At 43.6% G+C, this 18,562-nt stretch overlaps 2 non-coding genes across 2 annotated transcripts; one reads left to right on the top strand and one right to left on the bottom strand.

Annotated features, from left to right (window-relative positions):
- Nucleotides 1-17,452: 17,452 nt before the first annotated feature.
- Nucleotides 17,453-17,524, bottom strand: trnac-gca (transfer RNA cysteine (anticodon GCA)). Its single transcript has one exon. It is a non-coding gene; the product is annotated as a tRNA-Cys (tRNA).
- Nucleotides 17,525-17,648: 124 nt separating this feature from the next.
- Nucleotides 17,649-17,720, top strand: trnac-gca (transfer RNA cysteine (anticodon GCA)). Its single transcript has one exon. It is a non-coding gene; the product is annotated as a tRNA-Cys (tRNA).
- The last annotated feature ends 842 nt before the right edge of the window (nucleotides 17,721-18,562 follow it).

The following is an 18,562-nucleotide window of genomic DNA, read 5'->3' as shown; positions in this document are numbered from 1 at the left end:
TTGTTTTGTTTTGTAATGATGACGCACCTGAGGGCGGTTTTTAAACCCTTTTGAGTACGTCCGATGTAAGTGTACTTCTTACCTCTATATGTCAATGTAAACCAATACTGGGATTCCTCTGCCAGAGGAACGCCTTGGACCTGCCGGGCCACTTGCTCCGCCCCGCAGGGACTGGCCACGGTCCTGCCGAACACTCGGGTTTCTCGGTGCTCTCGGACAGCTGTAAACAAAGTGTCCCTTCTCGCCACAGGCCCAACATGCCCCCGAGGACCTTCGTCCTCCAGGTGCACCTCTTCTTGACCTTTGACAGGGTCCACGATGGACTTGCCCCTGTGATGGCTGTTCAGCGGCCCCCGCTGTCATGGCCTCATTTCGTACTTCTTGCTTCGCTTGCAGTTCTTCTAACTGCAACCGTGCAAGTTCCCTTTGCATATCCTTCTCCTGCTCCTTCCGTTTCAGTTCTTTTCTGTATTTGTTTACTGCATGCACCACATGGTCTCGGAATTGTCCACGTGACATTGAATTCAACCCCACCACATCCTCCAGCCGCCCCTGAACTGGGGCAGGCAGAGCCTCTTTGATGGAAACTCTGAACAATGTCACCCAAGCTGGGCTCTTCTCGATTTCTCCCTCAGACTCTTGTCTCCATTTCTTCAGTTGTTGTGCAATGTACACAACCGGACTCTCTGTTCCTGACAGTGGCTCCCCCTTTAATGCTTCGAGGTCCACTCCCACAGGAAACTCAGCTCGCACCGCTCTCCAGAGTGCAGCTCGATATGCATTAAAGTCAGTTCCATCAGCTCGGTGGCTTAACATCCAGTCATTCTCACTGTGTCTCAAAATGCCCTCCATGGTAGAAGTTCCAAAACACAGTGCCCACACTGTCTTAATGTGTCCCACAGACAACAGTTTATCCACAGTCTCTTGTTCAAAAGCTCTTATCCATCTACTTGCACCTGTGTGAATGTCCGGCAATCGAGCAACCAGCCCCCCTAGGTCGAGCGTCTGCCACGGCACATACTGTCCCTGCGTCATTTCTATCAAACTCGGTGCTGACGCTGTTGGACTCTTATGTTCTTCAGAAGATGCCTTTTGAACTGGTGGTGCCAGTTCTGGTGATCTTTGGTATTGTGGGAGCTGTCCCCTTGCCTGATCTGAATTACAGACGGCGTCTGGCTCAGGAGCTCCATGACTGCTTGATGCAGCTATTTGTGGTTCTGGACGTTCATGAGATATTTTGTGATCTTTTATTTCAGAATCTCCTTGTATGTTTACTGCTCCTGGCAGTGTTGGATATAGCTCTGCATTTTCAAAGAAATGTAGAACTTTTAATTCAAGCTCTCTCTTTTCCTGTCTCTTTTTGCTTTTGTCCTTTGGTTTGTAAGCTTTAATCCTTTGTTCCATAATCTTACAGGTAGCTCCATTAAAAGTGCCACCTTTTGGCCAGGGTGAGACGTTATTTTTTGTTTGTTTTTCCCATTTTAGAGATATCTTTTTAATATCTTTGGAATGTTCAGGATGTTTGGTGCTAATGGTTATTGTTGGTGTTACATCCATTGTTTCACCTAGTTAGTTCCCTTCTATTGACTTTTGACTTTTCCTTTTTTATTTACTTATCTATTTTCTAAATTTTCCTTATTTATTATTCGTATTCCCCCCCCTTTTTTTTTTTTTTTTTTTTGAAAGTCAATTTAAATTAACTAATTATTTAACTCTAATCCATGCTAATTTAATGCTCGGCTAAATTTAGCTTAGATGCAGCTAATTATTGGATTGGATATTGTCAATGCTAATGTTAAGGTTAGCCTATGTTAGCTTTGAAAGCTTACGCTCTAGGTTGTTTTTTTTTTTTTTTTTTAAATTGAACCAATGTTAATTCAATATTAGGCTAATTTAGCTTTTTGACTTCTAACCAATGCCAATTGCTGTTAGCTTCCTAGCTGTTGCTAATAAATGCTAACCTATTGCTAATTAAGATTTAAACCAATATTTGCCTTATTGCTATTGCTAATCAATGCTAATTGTCTTTCTGATCAATGCTAATTATGGCTAACGAAATGCTAACAAATGCTACTAATGCTAACCAATGCTAACTATTTCTAATCAATGCTAATTGTATTTCTGATCAATGCTAATTATGGCTAACGAAATGCTAACAAATGCTACTAATGCTAACCAATGCTAACTATTGCTAATCAATGCTAATTGTATTTCTGATCAATGCTAATTATGGCTAACGAAATGCTAACAAATGCTACTAATGCTAACCAATGCTAACTATTGCTAATCAATGCTACTTATGGCTAATCAATACTAGCTTCCTTGTTGACCAATGCTAATTGAATGCTAATTATGCTATTCAACGCTAGTGATTGCTAATCAATACTAATTATTGCTAATCAATACTTGCTGTATTACTAATGCTACCCAATGTTAATTTATTGCTAATCGAAAGCTCAGTTAATGCTTACTCTGTTTGAAGTGACTCAGGCTAAAGGCGTTGCCCCAACTTTTGCTCACATCCGGATGCTTCCGATCCAATCCACACACAATGTCCTCCACCAATCCAGATGATCCAATGTACGTCACAGCTACGTCAATTCTGACCAGTGAAATAAAAATATTTTTTTGACCAATGAAATCTGAACACACCTTTAAATCTATCTCCAATGAAACACGTCTGAGACACGTAACTTCTAACCAATAAAATATGAACACACCTCTAAGCCCGCCTCCAGCGAACCACATGAATTGTAACCAACCAAATATGAACACACCATTAAATCTACTTCCTAGACTGTTATTAACTCCTCCCAAGCATAACAATTGAACCAGACATAACAATTGAACCACACCCCAACTCAAAATGGCGTTTGTCACACTTTTTGTGACAAGTTAAGAAAGAGGAGGAAATACAAACTTTCCAGCTGGACAGAGAAAAAATACAAACCAAACAACACAGAAATAACAGTTGCACTATTCTTCACCTCAAAATGGCATTTGTTAAGAAAGAGAAAGAAATACAATTTAACACGCTGTGGACAGGGAAACTACAAATCAAAAGATACAGAAACAATGCATAAGCGAAAAACTTTCTTTATCAGGAATGTCACATTCACGTCGAACGACGTGATGAATCAATGGCCTAAGGACAGAAACTCCCCCCTAGGAATTGCGAAACCAACATTTACTCGACTGATAACAACTCTGCAATTAGCACATTACCTAAAGAAAACTAATAATTATTACAGTTCAACCATAAATTGCCCCTGGAAGACACAAGGAAAGAAAGTGTGATCACACACGAACATTTGCAGCAGCAGAAAACTGTCAAGGACAAACCACGCGCCTTCACACCAGCCACGTGCCCGCGCAGCAACCTCTGTCTCCCTGAAAGCCAAAACACCTTCACTCGCCTGTTGAGAATAGAACTTCAGAAACTTAACACCAATCACAGCAGTATTCAATAATTCAATAATAACAAGATGCACTCAACGAAAATACAGAATCTTAAAGAAATAAACACACAGTGTTTAAAAATCACAGCACATTACTGCAACAACTCCTTATCTCCCCAAGTTATTAATGTGGCAACTATAACAATTAAGCAAATTATAACAATGAAGCAAATCTGAGTTTAACTTAAAATACTACGAATACTCAAAAGTCAAGGGATGATATGAGTCAGAACCTTTTTCTTTTCTTCTTTTTTTTTAGATTCACATAAAACATCAGATTTCACACACATTGACAGACAACAGAGACCGGTCCCACACACTCACACCAAGTCAGTCGATCAAAGTTTTGTCAGTCACCGTTCAAATCTTCACATTTTTAAATTATCAATTTCTTTCATTTAGACTTTTAATTTTTCAGGAGATGTTGGTGTCAGCAATATATGGAATACAAAATGTGTTTTCCCTACAAGCCTTGTGATATGGTTTCTTGACCAAAGCAACAGATGCTGACGTGTACTTTACCAGCTTCGCTGTGACCTCTCAATAATAATCTCCTGTGGTCAATTTCATAAACGAATTTGAACTTTCTTCTAAATGTCTTTATACTGAGGTCTCGGATAACTCCAAAGAGTTCTAAGCAGATATATAAAATGATATAAACATATATACTTAAAATGTGCTCCTCATAGAACTGGATTTTTTCATTTCAGAGTTTTTTTTGAAAGCCTGATTGATTCAATCGTTGAACTTTAATGTTCGCCAGTCAATCAATTATCAGTATTCGTTTTACTCCTTGACTAGTGAAAATAATTTTCACGTATGTTTAATGAGTCTAGTGTACCCCATACTCCCGTCAGTATTCCTTCCCCCAATGCATTGAAGGATGGCTGATAAGACGCAAGAGGTACTATTGGTGGTCGCTCAACAACCTACCCGCTTCTTTACAGCTATTAATTAATCCAGTTTGAATTCATCCGATTCACAATTTGCCGGAGCGCAGCGACTATAGTCCTTAATTACCACAAAAATACAACAAGCCAGACCAACTGACCACAGCTGTCTGCTTTACAACTCACATCAGCTGCTGTTTACCCAATTTTATCCCAATTCAAACATATGGCTCCTCTTGGCCCAAAATTTCCCAAACAATTTCAGCAGCCCCCCTGCGCAGAGGAAAGCAATGGAAGAGCTTACCGAATGCAGGATCCATCTCTCTCCTGTGTTCTTTTAAATTTGGGGAAGCCGGAAGAAGCCGTCAGCTGTGCTCCACTAACAGAGATCAACTGTAATGGTAGGAACAAAATCCCACCTGCCGGCTTGTTACAGCTGATGTCGGTTGTCGGGGCACAGAGAACACGCTCCGCCGGGATCCAGATGCAAACTCTCACGAATTCGGGGTCACCATTATGTTGTGGAGAAATTAGAGTCGAATCCCGCGTTGATCAGCCGTCCATTGGGGAGTTTATTGAACAAACCGTCACAGCAAATGTGCATACAGAATGTACAAAATGTCCGACGAGCTCATCTTGTGACACCCTTTTATACCGTTTTATCATAACAAGTGTACGTGGCCCTCTCTGGAGGCGCCTAGCTTTCGCAGTTTATCATCAACACGCTCATTCTAACTATCAACAATATTCATATGAACCAGTCAACAAGGCCCAGGATGTAACTAGGCCAGAAGTCATGAGCATGTCATGACATCCTTCTCCCACAGGTCCTGGGATATCTATATACTGCTTGTAATATTCCACCCGGAATCCGTTGAGGCCCGGTGACTTCCCTGATTTCATACATGAAACTGCATCCCTGATTTCATTCTCTGTTGTTAAATAGTTCTTTATAGAACTGTTGAAATACCTAATTTATTTCTTTTGTTGAAAAAACTATTTTATCTCCTTTCTTAATTCGTGGTATTACACTGTAGGAATTTTGTTGTTTTAGTTGTCTGGAAAGCAGCTTACCTGTCTTCTCTCCCTCTTCATAGAAATTTGTCCCCAGCCTGAATAGAGCGTATTGCACTTTTTTATTATACATTTCTTGAAGTTGACATTTAAGCTTACATATATCTCGATATGATTTATGTGAGAAATTTTTTGATAGTTCTATTTCCTGACTTCTAATTTCAGATTCCAACTACTCTATTCTCTTCTGAACCTCTTTTTTCTTTTTAGATGAATATGCTATCATTTTCTCCCTAATGTACGCTTTTGATGCTTCCCATTCCATCGCTTTTGAGGTTGCACTGCCAGCATTAATTTAAAAAAAGATATAAGATCGTCCTTCAACGATAGGTTGAAGGATTCATCCTGTAATAATGATGTTGTAGTGCTCTCAACACTGACGGCATAATTCACTTTCTTATATGTGTTCTGTTATCTGTTATGTTGTTGGTTCATCGTCTTTAATGTTATGATGCATTTAATAGTTGCGGTCTCTTTAAGAGATCCGGTGACGTTTCATGATAACAGCTGTTCTGTTGATGCTCGAGCTGTCAGTTGGAACTGTGAGTTTTTGTCAGTTGGAACTGTGAGTTTTTGTCAGTTAATAAACGCGACTCACAGAGTCTTAATGTGAGAAGTTTTCGGCTCATCTTTTCGCCTAAAGGCAACTTCCACACTGGTGACCCCGACGTTTGTTTACTGGACGTATCCAGATCGCCATGACCGCAAACGCTGTGTCTCTCAAGCTCCCCGAATTCTGGGAATCGTCTTCTTCTGCCTGGTTCGCTCAGACTGAGGCACAGTTTGCCTTGCGTCAGATAACGGCCGACGAAACGAAATACTACTATGTGGTATCTGCTCTCGGAAGTTCTACGGCATCGAGAGTAGTGAGCCTTCTTAAACGTCCTCCTCTGACGAGAAAGTATGAAACTCTGAAAGAATACTTACTGAAAACATTCGAACTATCCGACACAGAGAGGGCTAGCAGGCTTTTCTCTCTTCAAGGGCTCGGTGACAACAAGCCAGATTTCCTTTTCCTCCACCTTTTCCTGCGCCAACTGCCTGCTCATGTGAGAGCTGCTTTGGCCAACACTGCCAGCACTGATTGTGGAGAACGGGCTGCTGAGGCTGACAAGTGTTTCCTGGCTAGTCAAGAGCCCTGCGCAGCTGCCCTTCTTCCTGCTGGTGCTGTTGCTGTATCAGAAATATCCGATGATCACATGCTCATCGCAGCAGCAGCCCTGCGTCGGCAGCAGTCTTCAGGTGTGTGCTACTACCATGCCAGGTTTGGCCCCAAGGCCAAACGATGCCGCTCTCCATGCAGCTTCAGTGGAGCAGGAAACGCCAAGGAAGCCCTATCCGTACATACGGCACAAGGCATGTTGAACTGTGTTTTGACGGCCAATGCTTCGGCTGGGACTTTGTGACTGCCAAAGTCGCTGTTCCCCTCTTAGGATCAGATTTTTTGTGTGCATTTGGACTGTTAGTGGACGTTAAAAATCAGCGCTTGATCGACGCCGTCACTTTCTGTTCTTATGCCTGCGCGCTCAGCGACTCTGGTGCAGAACACCTCTCCAGCCTGCTCTCTGTCACGGACAGTTTCCAACGGCTGCTCGCCGAGTTTCCAGCACTCACCCAGCCCACTTTCTCCTCTTCTACAGCCAAGCACGGTGTAGAGCACCACATCGACACCACTGGCCCACCTGTGTACGCCCGCGCTCGACGCCTCGAGCCGAACAAGCTTGCCGTAGCCAAGACAGAGTTCGAGTCCATGGAGCGCCTGGGGATTGTTCGACGCTCCAACAGTCCTTGGGCCTCTCCCCTACACCTCGTCCCCAAACCAGGGGGGGGCTGGCGTCCTTGCGGGGACTACCGACGGCTCAACGACGCGACAACGCCTGACCGCTACCCAGTGCCGCACATCCAGGATTTTTCAGCGCACCTGGCTGGTAAGGTCATGTTTTCGAAGGTGGACCTGATCAGAGGATACCATCAAGTGCCCGTACACCCTCGCGACATTCCAAAAACAGCTGTAATCACACCGTTTGGTTTGTTTGAGTTCCTGCGCACACCATTTGGGCTCAAAAATGCTGCTCAAACATTCCAGCGGCTCATGGACTCTGTGTTACGGGATCTGCCTTTTCTGTTTGTGTACCTTGACGACATCCTCGTGGCCAGTTCATCACCTCCAGAGCACCTTTCGCACCTTCGCACTCTGTTCGAGCGACTTACCGAGCACGGGCTCATCATCAATCCTGCCAAGTGCGAGTTCGGTCGGTCCACCATAGACTTTCTGGGGCACAGAGTCACGAAGGACGGGGTTGTTCCCCTTCCGTCAAAAGTGGAGGCCATCACCACTTTTCCACGCCCAGTCACTGTCAGAGCCTTACAGGAGTTCCTTGGCATGGTTAACTTTTACCACCGTTTTCTCCCCAGGGCTGCCCAAACCATGCATCCCCTGTACGAGGCTCTGAAAGGTGCCAAGCCTAAGCACACTGTGGACTGGAACCCGGAAAGAGACAAGGCTTTTGTGGACGCTAAGACAGCCCTGGCTAAGGCTGCCATGTTGGCCCATCCCGCCTCCTCTGCCCCAATCGCACTTACCACGGACACCTCGGACTACGCGGTCGGTGCGGTTTACGAGCAGTGGGTGGGTAATGCTTGGCAGCCTCTCGCCTTTTTCAGCAGGCAGTTACGTCCCAGTGAACGGAAGTATAGCACTTTCGACCGGGAGCTACTTGGAGTGTACCTCGCCATCCGACACTTTCGTTCACTGCTGGAAGGATCGCCGAGTTCACCGTTTTTGTGGACCACAAGCCTCTGACCTTCGCCATGTCCAAAGTCACTCAGCCATGGTCCGGCAGGCAACAGCGGCAGCTGACTTACATCTCAGAGTTCACGACGGACATTGCACACCTTTCTGGGAAGCACAACCAGGTTGCAGACTGCCTCTCCCGTGCTGTTGCGGGGGCGGTCCACCTCGGTTTGGACTACGGCAGCATGGCAACGGAGCAGGCCACAGACCCGGACGTGCAGGCTTGCCGTTCATCCGCTACTGGGCTGCAGCTTCAGGATGTGGTATTCGACGACGCTGGCACCACTCTGCTTTGCGACATCTCTATGGGCTCCCCTAGGCCTGTTGTGCCTGCGAAGTGGAGGCGGCCTGTTTTCGACGCCATCCATAGCCTCTCACACCCCGGAACCAAGGCCTCACAACAGCTGGTGGCAGCAAAGTTTGTGTGGCACGGACTTAAAAAGGATGTGAGGGACTGGGCGAACACCTGTGTGGAGTGCCAACGTGCCAAAGTACACCGCCACACCAAAGCGCCACTGGAACAATTTCAAGTGCCTGAACGACGTTTCGACCACGTCAACATCGACCTAGTTGGCCCACTTCCACCCTCGCAGGGTTACACTCATGTACTCACTATGGTCGACAGGACCACACGGTGGGCAGAGGCTGTTCCACTGTCATCCATAACATCAGCGGACGTGGCACGGGCATTTATCGGCACCTGGGTGTCCCGTTTTGGCGCCCCTTCAGACATTTCCTCAGACCGTGGCGCTCAGTTTACCTCCGAGCTTTGGAATGCTGTCGCAGGGAGCTTGGGAGTTAAACTCCACCGCACCACGGCCTACCACCCCCAGAGCAATGGCCTCTGTGAACGATTTCACAGGTCCATGAAAGCCTCCCTGCGTGCCAGCCTGAAGGACAGTTCCTGGGCTGACAAGCTCCCATGGGTCATGCTGGGCATCAGGACAGCGCCGAAGGAAGACCTCCAGGCCTCCTCCGCAGAGCTGGTCTACGGTCAGCCACTGCGGGTCCCCGGGGATTTCGTCCCCAGCACCACGACCCCTTGGTCAGCCACACTCCAGCGCTCCAGCCTGTTAGACAATGCCAAGCTGTTTGCTCCACTTGCTACCTCCTGCCATGGTCTACCAAACTCTCACGTCCCCAGTGGCCTACAGTCTGCTGGGTATGTTTTCATTCGTGTGGATGGGCACCGCGGACCTCTCCGTCCGCCTTACGAGGGCCCTTTCCGTGTTGTGGAAACTGGGGACAAGCACTTTGTGGTGGACATTGGGGGCAAACCGGAGTGTATTTCTGTGGACCGCCTTAAACCAGCTCACTTTGATCTGGCCAGGCCAGTTGAGTTGGTGCAGCCCCCAAAATGGGGACGGCCTCTGACTAGGCCCCCCCTTTCCGTTCCTCCTGCCCCTCGACCATGCCGCAGGGGAGCCCCACAGACAGCCACTGAGGGGGCGGTTCCGCACTCTCAAATTCGGCGGAGCCGCACTGGACGTTTGATTCGCCCCCCACGCCGTTGATATTTTTTTATCAGGTTTTCTGTTAGAGTGAATTCTGGGGGGGCATGTGTAGTGCTCTCAACACTGACGGCATAATTCACTTTCTTATATGTGTTCTGTTATCTGTTATGTTGTTGGTTCATCGTCTTTAATGTTATGATGCATTTAATAGTTGCGGTCTCTTTAAGAGATTCGGTGACGTTTCATGATAACAGCTGTTCTGTTGATGCGCGAGCTGTCAGTTGGAACTGTCAGTTTTTGTCAGTTGGAACTGTCAGTTTTTGTCAGTTAATAAACGCGACTCACAGAGTCTTAATGTGAGAAGTTTTCGGCTCATCTTTTCGCCTAAAGGCAACTTCCACAATGTATTCATTCTCCATCTACCTTTTTTCTCAGTGTCAGTATTTATGTCAATGCTAAGCTCAACTGCTGCATGATCTGAGAGAGCCATTGGATTGACTGTACAATTAACGACTTGTTTCATTATAGTGCTCGATATCAAAAGCATGTCAATCCTGGAATAGGATTGGTGGCAGCGTGAATAAAAGGTATATTCCCTGCCACCAGGGCTTAATTTGAGAGGGAGCGTGTCACTTTTTACAGAGGGAGCGCGCTCTGGAACCTCTGACGTTGGCTCCGCCAGCTATTTATAGCCATCATCCGTCATAAATTAAAGTTTATTTAGTGTAAATGTCTGGTTTCTATATCCGTCTTGTTGGTGATTTCTGTCATGAAACAAGATACTGAAAATATCTATATTACGGAAAAGGATGGTGCACACTTCCGTTCTATTGGACAGTTAGCCAGAGAGTTTGTAAAGTGGCGGTGGTGTAGTGTTCGTAGCCTACGAGAAAATGCAAAAGAAGCAAGGAAGTTTGTTGATGTTTTTCAAATCGTCTGGACAGCCGGATCCCAAAGATAACAGTGAGACGGCGAAGGATGACAGCGAAGCTAGTGCACCAGTCAGAGGGAATGATGAGCGGGAAGGTCTCGTCGTTACTGATGGAGGTGACGCAAGCATCTGGGGAAATTTGGACCAAAGAACAGTTTAAAGTAAAACAAACACCTGGCTTTAGTTATACTGTATTGTCTTGCTTTGTTGACTAAATACAGCATTGAACTTAGGAATTTGTACTCTATCCGGATTCGATGTGACTATCGTTATTAGGCCTACAATACATGCCCAGATTATTTTCGGTGTGGCGCACAGGGTTGCTCGAAAGCGTGCCCCCCCCCCACGCTTTTTTATCGCACCGGAGCCACTCATCCCACTTTACAAATTAAGCACTGCCTGTCACTGATTTATCAGTCGCCATATGTTCACCAATCCCATATCCTCACTGATCATTTGTATTGCAGCTCTATCCTTAGATATAATTGGGCCACTAAATTTGCCCCTATCCAATAAGGGATCTGAAACTTGATTAAAATCTACTGCTAATATTATCTGGCCCTCTGCTTCACCCAGTGTCTTATTTACTTAATGGAAAAAGTTTGGGTCTCCCTTGTTCGAAAAAAACTTATCTTGTGAAATTCTGATTGAAACAATATTGGTAATATAGATAGCGTATAGCTCTGGTAAACCTGTTGAGGTTCATGCAAATTTGAAAAAATTTTCTCATGCATCCAGTACAGGCTTATTTTCTGTATTCAGTAAGGCAGTGTTGGTGGTGGTGTTCTGGCTGGGGGCCTGTGCCCCTGTACAGCTGTATGCCTCGCTACGTCCCTGCTCAGCTTTAAGACTACATGGGCAGACAGACACTGAATTTAATTGAACTAAATAAAATTCTGTGTTGGAGTCTGTGTTGATGCTAATATAGCATTTAGTAACAGTGTTGCTCATGTTGAGTCAAATTCAATTAGGACATTATAGTGGTGATTGAAGTCATTTTTACTAATCTGACTGTTTTGTAAACAGTCCAGCATCTGAGCTCATAAAGAGTGTGTGCACCCCCAGGTCACTTTTTACAAAACAGGTTCACTCTCCAGTTCTTTAAATTGGGATTACACCATACTTATTTTATTCTCCGCCATTGGCAATATTTCAGCTTAAAAAGAAGCCTTGTTTGATTACGTTTACTTGTCACATCAGGCTGTGTGCTAAAACGGGAAAATAAAGAGCGCTCACAGGTGAAACCTGCTTGATAACTGCTAGTTTTTTTATATTAATTTTTCTCTTCTGTATTTACACACAGGAAAAAGAGAAGTTTCCACAACTGAAGTCATTACACAGGTGGTCACAGCCACTGATTTCCAACCATCACAGGAAGTCAGTCTCAGCGTTCCTTTTATGCAGCTGCATTTTCAGGCTTTTTGCAGCCTCATTCAGGTGGAAAATGACTGCTTCAGTTGAACATTTATAACGTGAAAGGTGAGCCTTGACTGAGCAACTGTCAACTGAGCAACTTTCTCAAGAAACAAGAGCATTCTGGAGTGTGAATGGGCAAGACTCTCCTCCTCTGTACAATCACAAAAAGAAGCTGCTGCTAAAGCGATGAGTGTGCATTCCAGGCTCATTATTTTTTTAGCCAGATACATGCTGTCACTTCTGCTCTGCAGAGTCAAAAATAACGTTCTAGACTTTTCCCTCCACAATCTCTAGTTGGAGGTAACAGTAGATATCTTTATTAGCTTGCCAGCATTTGCTTTGCTGCAGGCAGTGTTCCTGGTTTTGACAGCAGAGAGACATCTTTGTTCCTTTGTGTGAATTGAAAAAATAGAAAAAGGTGCAACCAGTCATAACGGGCAAAAGGTGTCAAGATTCAAAATGTAAAATTTACTGTCAGCTCAAGATGTATTTATGTCTTTTGGTAGATACTTGTATGAGATCTTTAAGGATGCCCTCAATGTCATGATACCAGATATCTCAATTCGTACCACTGAGTGATAAATGCGACACAGAGGCTGCTATCGCAGAATATTCTTTAATTGCTTCTACAACATTGAAATTTCTGGTGACTATTGTTGCAAAAATGAGAATAAAGACAGAAAATGGTGCACACCCTAGGTAGCAGCCTGTTGCAGCAGATTTTTCACCTTTTTCGTCTCAACTGCTCATTTTGCACTAATAACATTTGCACAAATATCATCATAGTAAAATAAATTATCCATATATCCCATATTTTATCCATGTACCCTGTATTTCTTATTGGTTCAGTCTGCCCAGTTAAATTTATTTTTACCTTTATTGTTAAATGTACAAATCTGTTTTTATTTAGTTTACTGATGTTTATTATTATTATTAATATTATTATTAGTAGTACTATTATTATTATTATTTAACCTACTCTTCATACTGTAGATTTGTATATAGCTAATGTTTATTTCTCTGATGTTTATTCTATACTGTAGATTTGTTTATGGCTGATGTTTATTCTCTATTTTTATTCTATTTGCTTGTTTTTCCTTTAAATGTTTACATATCTTTTATACCGTACGCTGCTGCAACACAATAATTTCCCAAATTGGGATGAATAAAGTACTTATCTATCTATCTATATGATTATTGCAGAATTCATCAAATGTTTGTTGTTGATTTCAACTAAGATCAGTGCGAAAGTTTCTGAACTTCACTTAAATGTACCTGAATGTCCATTAGTTTATGTCATAAATAATTTATGCACATCTGACAGTGACTCAAATTAAAGAGTACCTTGAGGTTTACTATGGTCATTATCATATTCATCACATTTGAATGGTAACATTTAATAATTAGCACTTTACAACAGAGGCTGATAGAAATCTTGCGAGCTTAGCAGGTAATTGACCACAGATAAAGAGATAACTGAGGTAATTATAAAACTCCCCTGAGGAGAGCATGAACATCTTTTCACATCATCAGAATAATCTATTAAACAACAGTTAAGATATTTCAGTCTTCGTTTAGTTTTCATAAACAGTGGTGTAGTGCACCATGCCCAAACATTTGCACATCTTGCTCAGATGCAACTTTGCAAATCTAAGTAAGCCCTCCTGCGATGTTTTATAGAGAGAAGACCTAGTAAAAGAAACATTTCTGTTCATCTAAAGACATGCAGAAATGGCTGATGTCACACCTGGTTTGACCAGGTCATTTTTTGAATGTCGATAAATAGCCAGAATGAGTCTCTCTTATATATTTATAGCAGGTGCTCTTTAATGACATGAGAACTTGTGACATAGCCATATAAATGGAGATGAGATGGGTTCATCAAACTAAACTATTCCACAACCTTACTTTACATCCCGCGTTGCATTTATATTTGTATTTTTGTATATCCATGATATCCATCCAGTTTTTACGTTTTATTCTTTTGTGTTGCAGTTTCTTATCCTTCTAATCTTAGATTATTTCTTTGAAAGTCTTTTTTTGTTGTTGTTGTTTTGAATGTGTCAGCAAGTCAATCCCTAAATTTCTCTTGAGATGAATAAAGAATCTAACACAGGTCAACAGACATGGGCAGCGATGGTGAGCTCATTAACTTATATTCAACCTTTGAACAAATTTACTATTTCTTCATTTCACAATCCATAAAGACAAGATGAGAAGGATAAACCAAACACAAGACTGAACAGGTAAGAGGCAGACACAATCTGTAGCTGAATATATTCCAAATATATGTTTATTAAGCTAAAAGCAGACATAGCCAGAAATAGAAAAAACTAAATAATCAAGAATCTGAGCTTGGAAGAAACCACCAAACTAGTTGACAAGGGGACAGCCATGACATGCAGCTGGCACTGAATAATGAAAACCCAGGAGCATATCTGGGAGTTGTGATTGGATAAGTGAATGCAATCAAGTAAACGAGAACAAAAAAACGAGAACATGGCAATCAAAAGAAAGAAATGGCAACTGAGGACATCATGGGGCAGTGATAGAAAACAATGGAGAAAACCAAAGTGAACAGATCTGAGTCCTGTAACAATTATCTAAACGGAATACACAAGAAATAAGTCTCCACAAATCAAACCAACTAACATAGCAAAACCAGAGGATCTTATCATAATATCAATCTAAGAAACCAAAAGACAACAAATCAAAACTTAGTTGATGTCTCACTCAGTCCTAGCAAATAAAACTCCACACTCGTCCTTCTTGTGGGCGGTTCCCCTCTTTTCAGGCTGGGGTCCAGAGATCTCTGATCTTGTTCCTGGGATCTGTTGGAGCCACTCCCCCAGTACAGGGGTCACAGCCCTGAGAGCTCCAATTACCACTAACACCACAGTTGCCTTCCCATTCAAGATCTTTTCCATGTTCTGACCACCGGGTCACGGGGGCAGCAGCTTAAGCAGAGAAACCCAGACGTCTCTGTCCCCGGCCACTTCCTCCAGCTCTTCTGGGGGGACCCTAGGCATTCCCAGGCCAGCTGAGAGACATAGTCTCTCCAACGTGTCCTGGGTCTTCCCCGGGGTCTCTTCCCAGTGGGACGGGCCCGGAACACCTCACCAGGGAGGCGTCCAGGAGGCATCCAAACCAGATGCCCGAGCCACCTCATCTGACTCCTCTCGATGCGGAGGAGCAGCGGTTCTACTCCGAGCCCCTCCCGGATGACCGAGCTTCTCACCCTATCTCTAAGGGAGAGCCCAGACACCCTGCGGAGGAAACTCATTTCGGCCGCTTGTATTCGCGATCTCGTTCTCTCGGTCACTACCCACAGCTCGTGACCATAGGTGAGGGTAGGAACATAGATTGAGCGGTAAATCGAGAGCTTCGCCTTCTGGCTCAGCTCCTTCTTCACCACGACGGGCCGGTGCAGAGCCCGCATCACTGCAGACGCTGCACCGATCCGTCTGTCTTCTCCCGCTCCATTTGTCCCTCACTCATGAACAAGACCCCGAGATACTTGAACTCCTGTACTTGGGGAAGGATCTCATTCTCAACTGGGAGAGGGCATTCCACCCTTTTCCAGCCGAGGACCATGGTCTCGGATTCTGAGGTGCTGATTCTCATCCCAGCCGCTTCACACTCGACTCCAAACCGATCCAGTGAGAGCTGAAGGTCACGGCCCGACGACGCTAACAGAACCACATCATTCGCAAAGAGCAGTGACCCGATTCTGAGGTCGCCAAAACGGACCTCCTCAACGCCCTGGCTGCGCCTAGAAATTCTGTCGATAAAAATTATGAAAAGAATGTTTTCTGTTCACCTTTGGAACTGATCAGGATATTTTAGGTCAAAGATCATTCATGAATTTACCTCATTTCTAAAACACTGAAGGACTATGTATAGATGGAAACTGTTCTCCATAATAGTTTGATTCTTGGAACAGAAATTGAGAAGCATCACATTACAAATTAGATAAATGTTGTCTTTTCATTGGCTTCTCTCCAATACTTGAACCATTTGTAAAAACTAGGGCTGGGTGAGTTAACTCGTTATTATAGCGTTAAAGGCATGGTAGGTAATCCTGTTCAGAAACACATTTTGTAATACTGGGTGAAATGGTCCGTCTATCCTGAGAGAAATCTACACAAGATGTATTTAGAAAAAGGGACGAAAATAATCAGACCTCTGTGGCAGCTGCAGGACTGAGAAAAAGCTGACCAATCCGAGATCAGCGTCCCGCTGATCTCGGATTGGTCGCCTACAAAAAACCAATCAGATGCCTCTGCTTTCTGCCTACGCCCCCCTCTGCCGGCTCCCTGCTCCATGTGCGCATGCGGTTCCACCGGCTTTGGATGAAGCACTGACGGAATGGGGAGGGGGGGGTGGAGCTTAGAGGAGTGGACACTTTCGAATCTTGCTAGCTCTCTTGCTAGCTCTCTAGGATTACCTACCATAGCTTTAACTCATTAATTATTTAACAACGACAAATATTTTTTCGCGCATTAGTGCAGGTTTTATTATTTATTTTGTTATTGTAAAAGTCTGTTGCTCACAGGCTTTTATTTTGTAAAAGTCTGTTGCTGTCTGCTGTGGAACCGGAAAAGAAAGTAATCGGTGAATCCAACAAAAACGGAGAAGGGTACGGAACATTTACTCGGCCATTTTCATTTAAAAGTTCTTCCATACGGCGGAGTCGACAGAACCAAAGTCATCTGTAAACACTGCCAAGTTGAATTGTCTTCTCAGCGTAGTAGTTCCAGTCTAAAATATAACTTCAAGGCAAAACACACAACTGATAGCAGAAAGTCATTCAAGGAAACAGACAGTGGAGCGAGGCTTCTACATAAAAACTACAGAAAGATGCTGATGTTAAAAGTGTGTTAACAAATGCCCCAACAAATGTTATGGCACTTTCATTCATATTGCAGTAAATTTAAAATAAAACTTTATAACAAAAGCTATACACTACTTTTGAATTAATTTTTGGATTTTGCGTACAAATGCGATTAATCGTGATTAATCAGGGAAATCATGTGATTAATTAGATAAAAAATTGTAATCGTTTCCCAGCCCTAATACATATTTATATCAGTACTCAATGCATATTACTCATTTTTGAAATTCACATTATCAGAATAGAAAATTCCCAGCAAAATGGGACAACTAATACTGCTATGTCCACAGATAAAGGTTGCTTTGCAATATTTTAATGGAAGTGAAGTTGCATGCTAGTCCATGGTGTAATATCCTGTACAGTCTGCCTTTAGATACATTGATTACTTCTCAACTTTAGTACTACCAACATAAACCCACTGTTAAGCATGTTTAATATGTTTGCTTTAAACACCACATTTGTCTTTTCCTCAGTAATCAGAAAGTTTTCTCAATGCCTTTAAGAATTGAGAAGATATCTAACCTGATAGTGTCATAATTATAGGGGGCACCCAGATTTGAACTGAGGACCTCTTGATCTGCAGTCAAATGCTCTACCACTGAGCTATACCCCCCAAAAATTACACATATTCTATCAATGACATGTTTTGTGTTGGCATCGGAAACATGATGGTCAATATTTCTGCCATATGGAATTGGAACTTTTACTAATAAGTATTTGACAGAAACTACATACAGGGGGGTATAGCTCAGTGGTAGAGCATTTGACTGCAGATCAAGAGGTCCTCAGTTCAAATCTGGGTGCCCCCTGATTGTCCAAGGATTGTAGGTTTAATATAGCCTGGCTGACGCGTCCACATCTCGATGAGATGGTGGTCTGGGAACTAGATGTGCATTTTCTCGTATTTGAGGCGTGGTTTACGAATGCCTAGAGCCGTTTATTGGGCGCTACGAATGTCTATCAAATGGCGTCTGGTTCTTCCCATGCTGCTTTGTGCGCGATTCATAGCCAATTGTATCACTTATACCAGATGACGTATGTAGAGCGACAGAAATTCGACGAGGAAGAAGAAGACGCTTTACTGTGTATGAGAAGACGATGGCAGAGCAAATACATCCTTCTTGGCAATGAAATCTTTCAACGCCAAACGTTGCTCTTTTTTAAAAGTAAATGTCGTGGCTCACCACAGACCCAATCCCCTCGGAGACACAAAACACCAGAACAGAGGAATCAGTTTAAAGGTTTTATTTTCATGGGCAGCAGCCACACTGTGATAACAGGCAGGTCCCCCACCCCAAACCCAACCAAGAGTGGCACAGTTAATACCACAATACACCCCAAATTAGGCACATCAAAGCACAATCAGTCAGGAGTTTACGCACAGCAAACAGTTCATGCAAAGGTTCACGGCACACAACGGTCACAGCAATAGTCCCAATGGCATGGTCGAGCCCAAATAAACACCAAAAAAAAAATGCAGCAAAATAATAGTCAATAAATTACACCCCAACACAGCAATATCAGCACAGCAACACAAAGACTCAGATCACCGCATGCAACTAATGCTATAAATCACAGCACACCAAAAGCAACCCCCTCCAATCCCATAGGGACTACTGCTCATGGATATAAGAGTAAATCAGCAACCAAC

The sequence above is a fragment of the Odontesthes bonariensis genome, chromosome 24 (genome assembly GCF_027942865.1).
Source record: "Odontesthes bonariensis isolate fOdoBon6 chromosome 24, fOdoBon6.hap1, whole genome shotgun sequence".
NCBI lineage: Eukaryota > Metazoa > Chordata > Actinopteri > Atheriniformes > Atherinopsidae > Odontesthes > Odontesthes bonariensis.
This window is presented reverse-complemented; position numbering and strand designations above follow the sequence as displayed.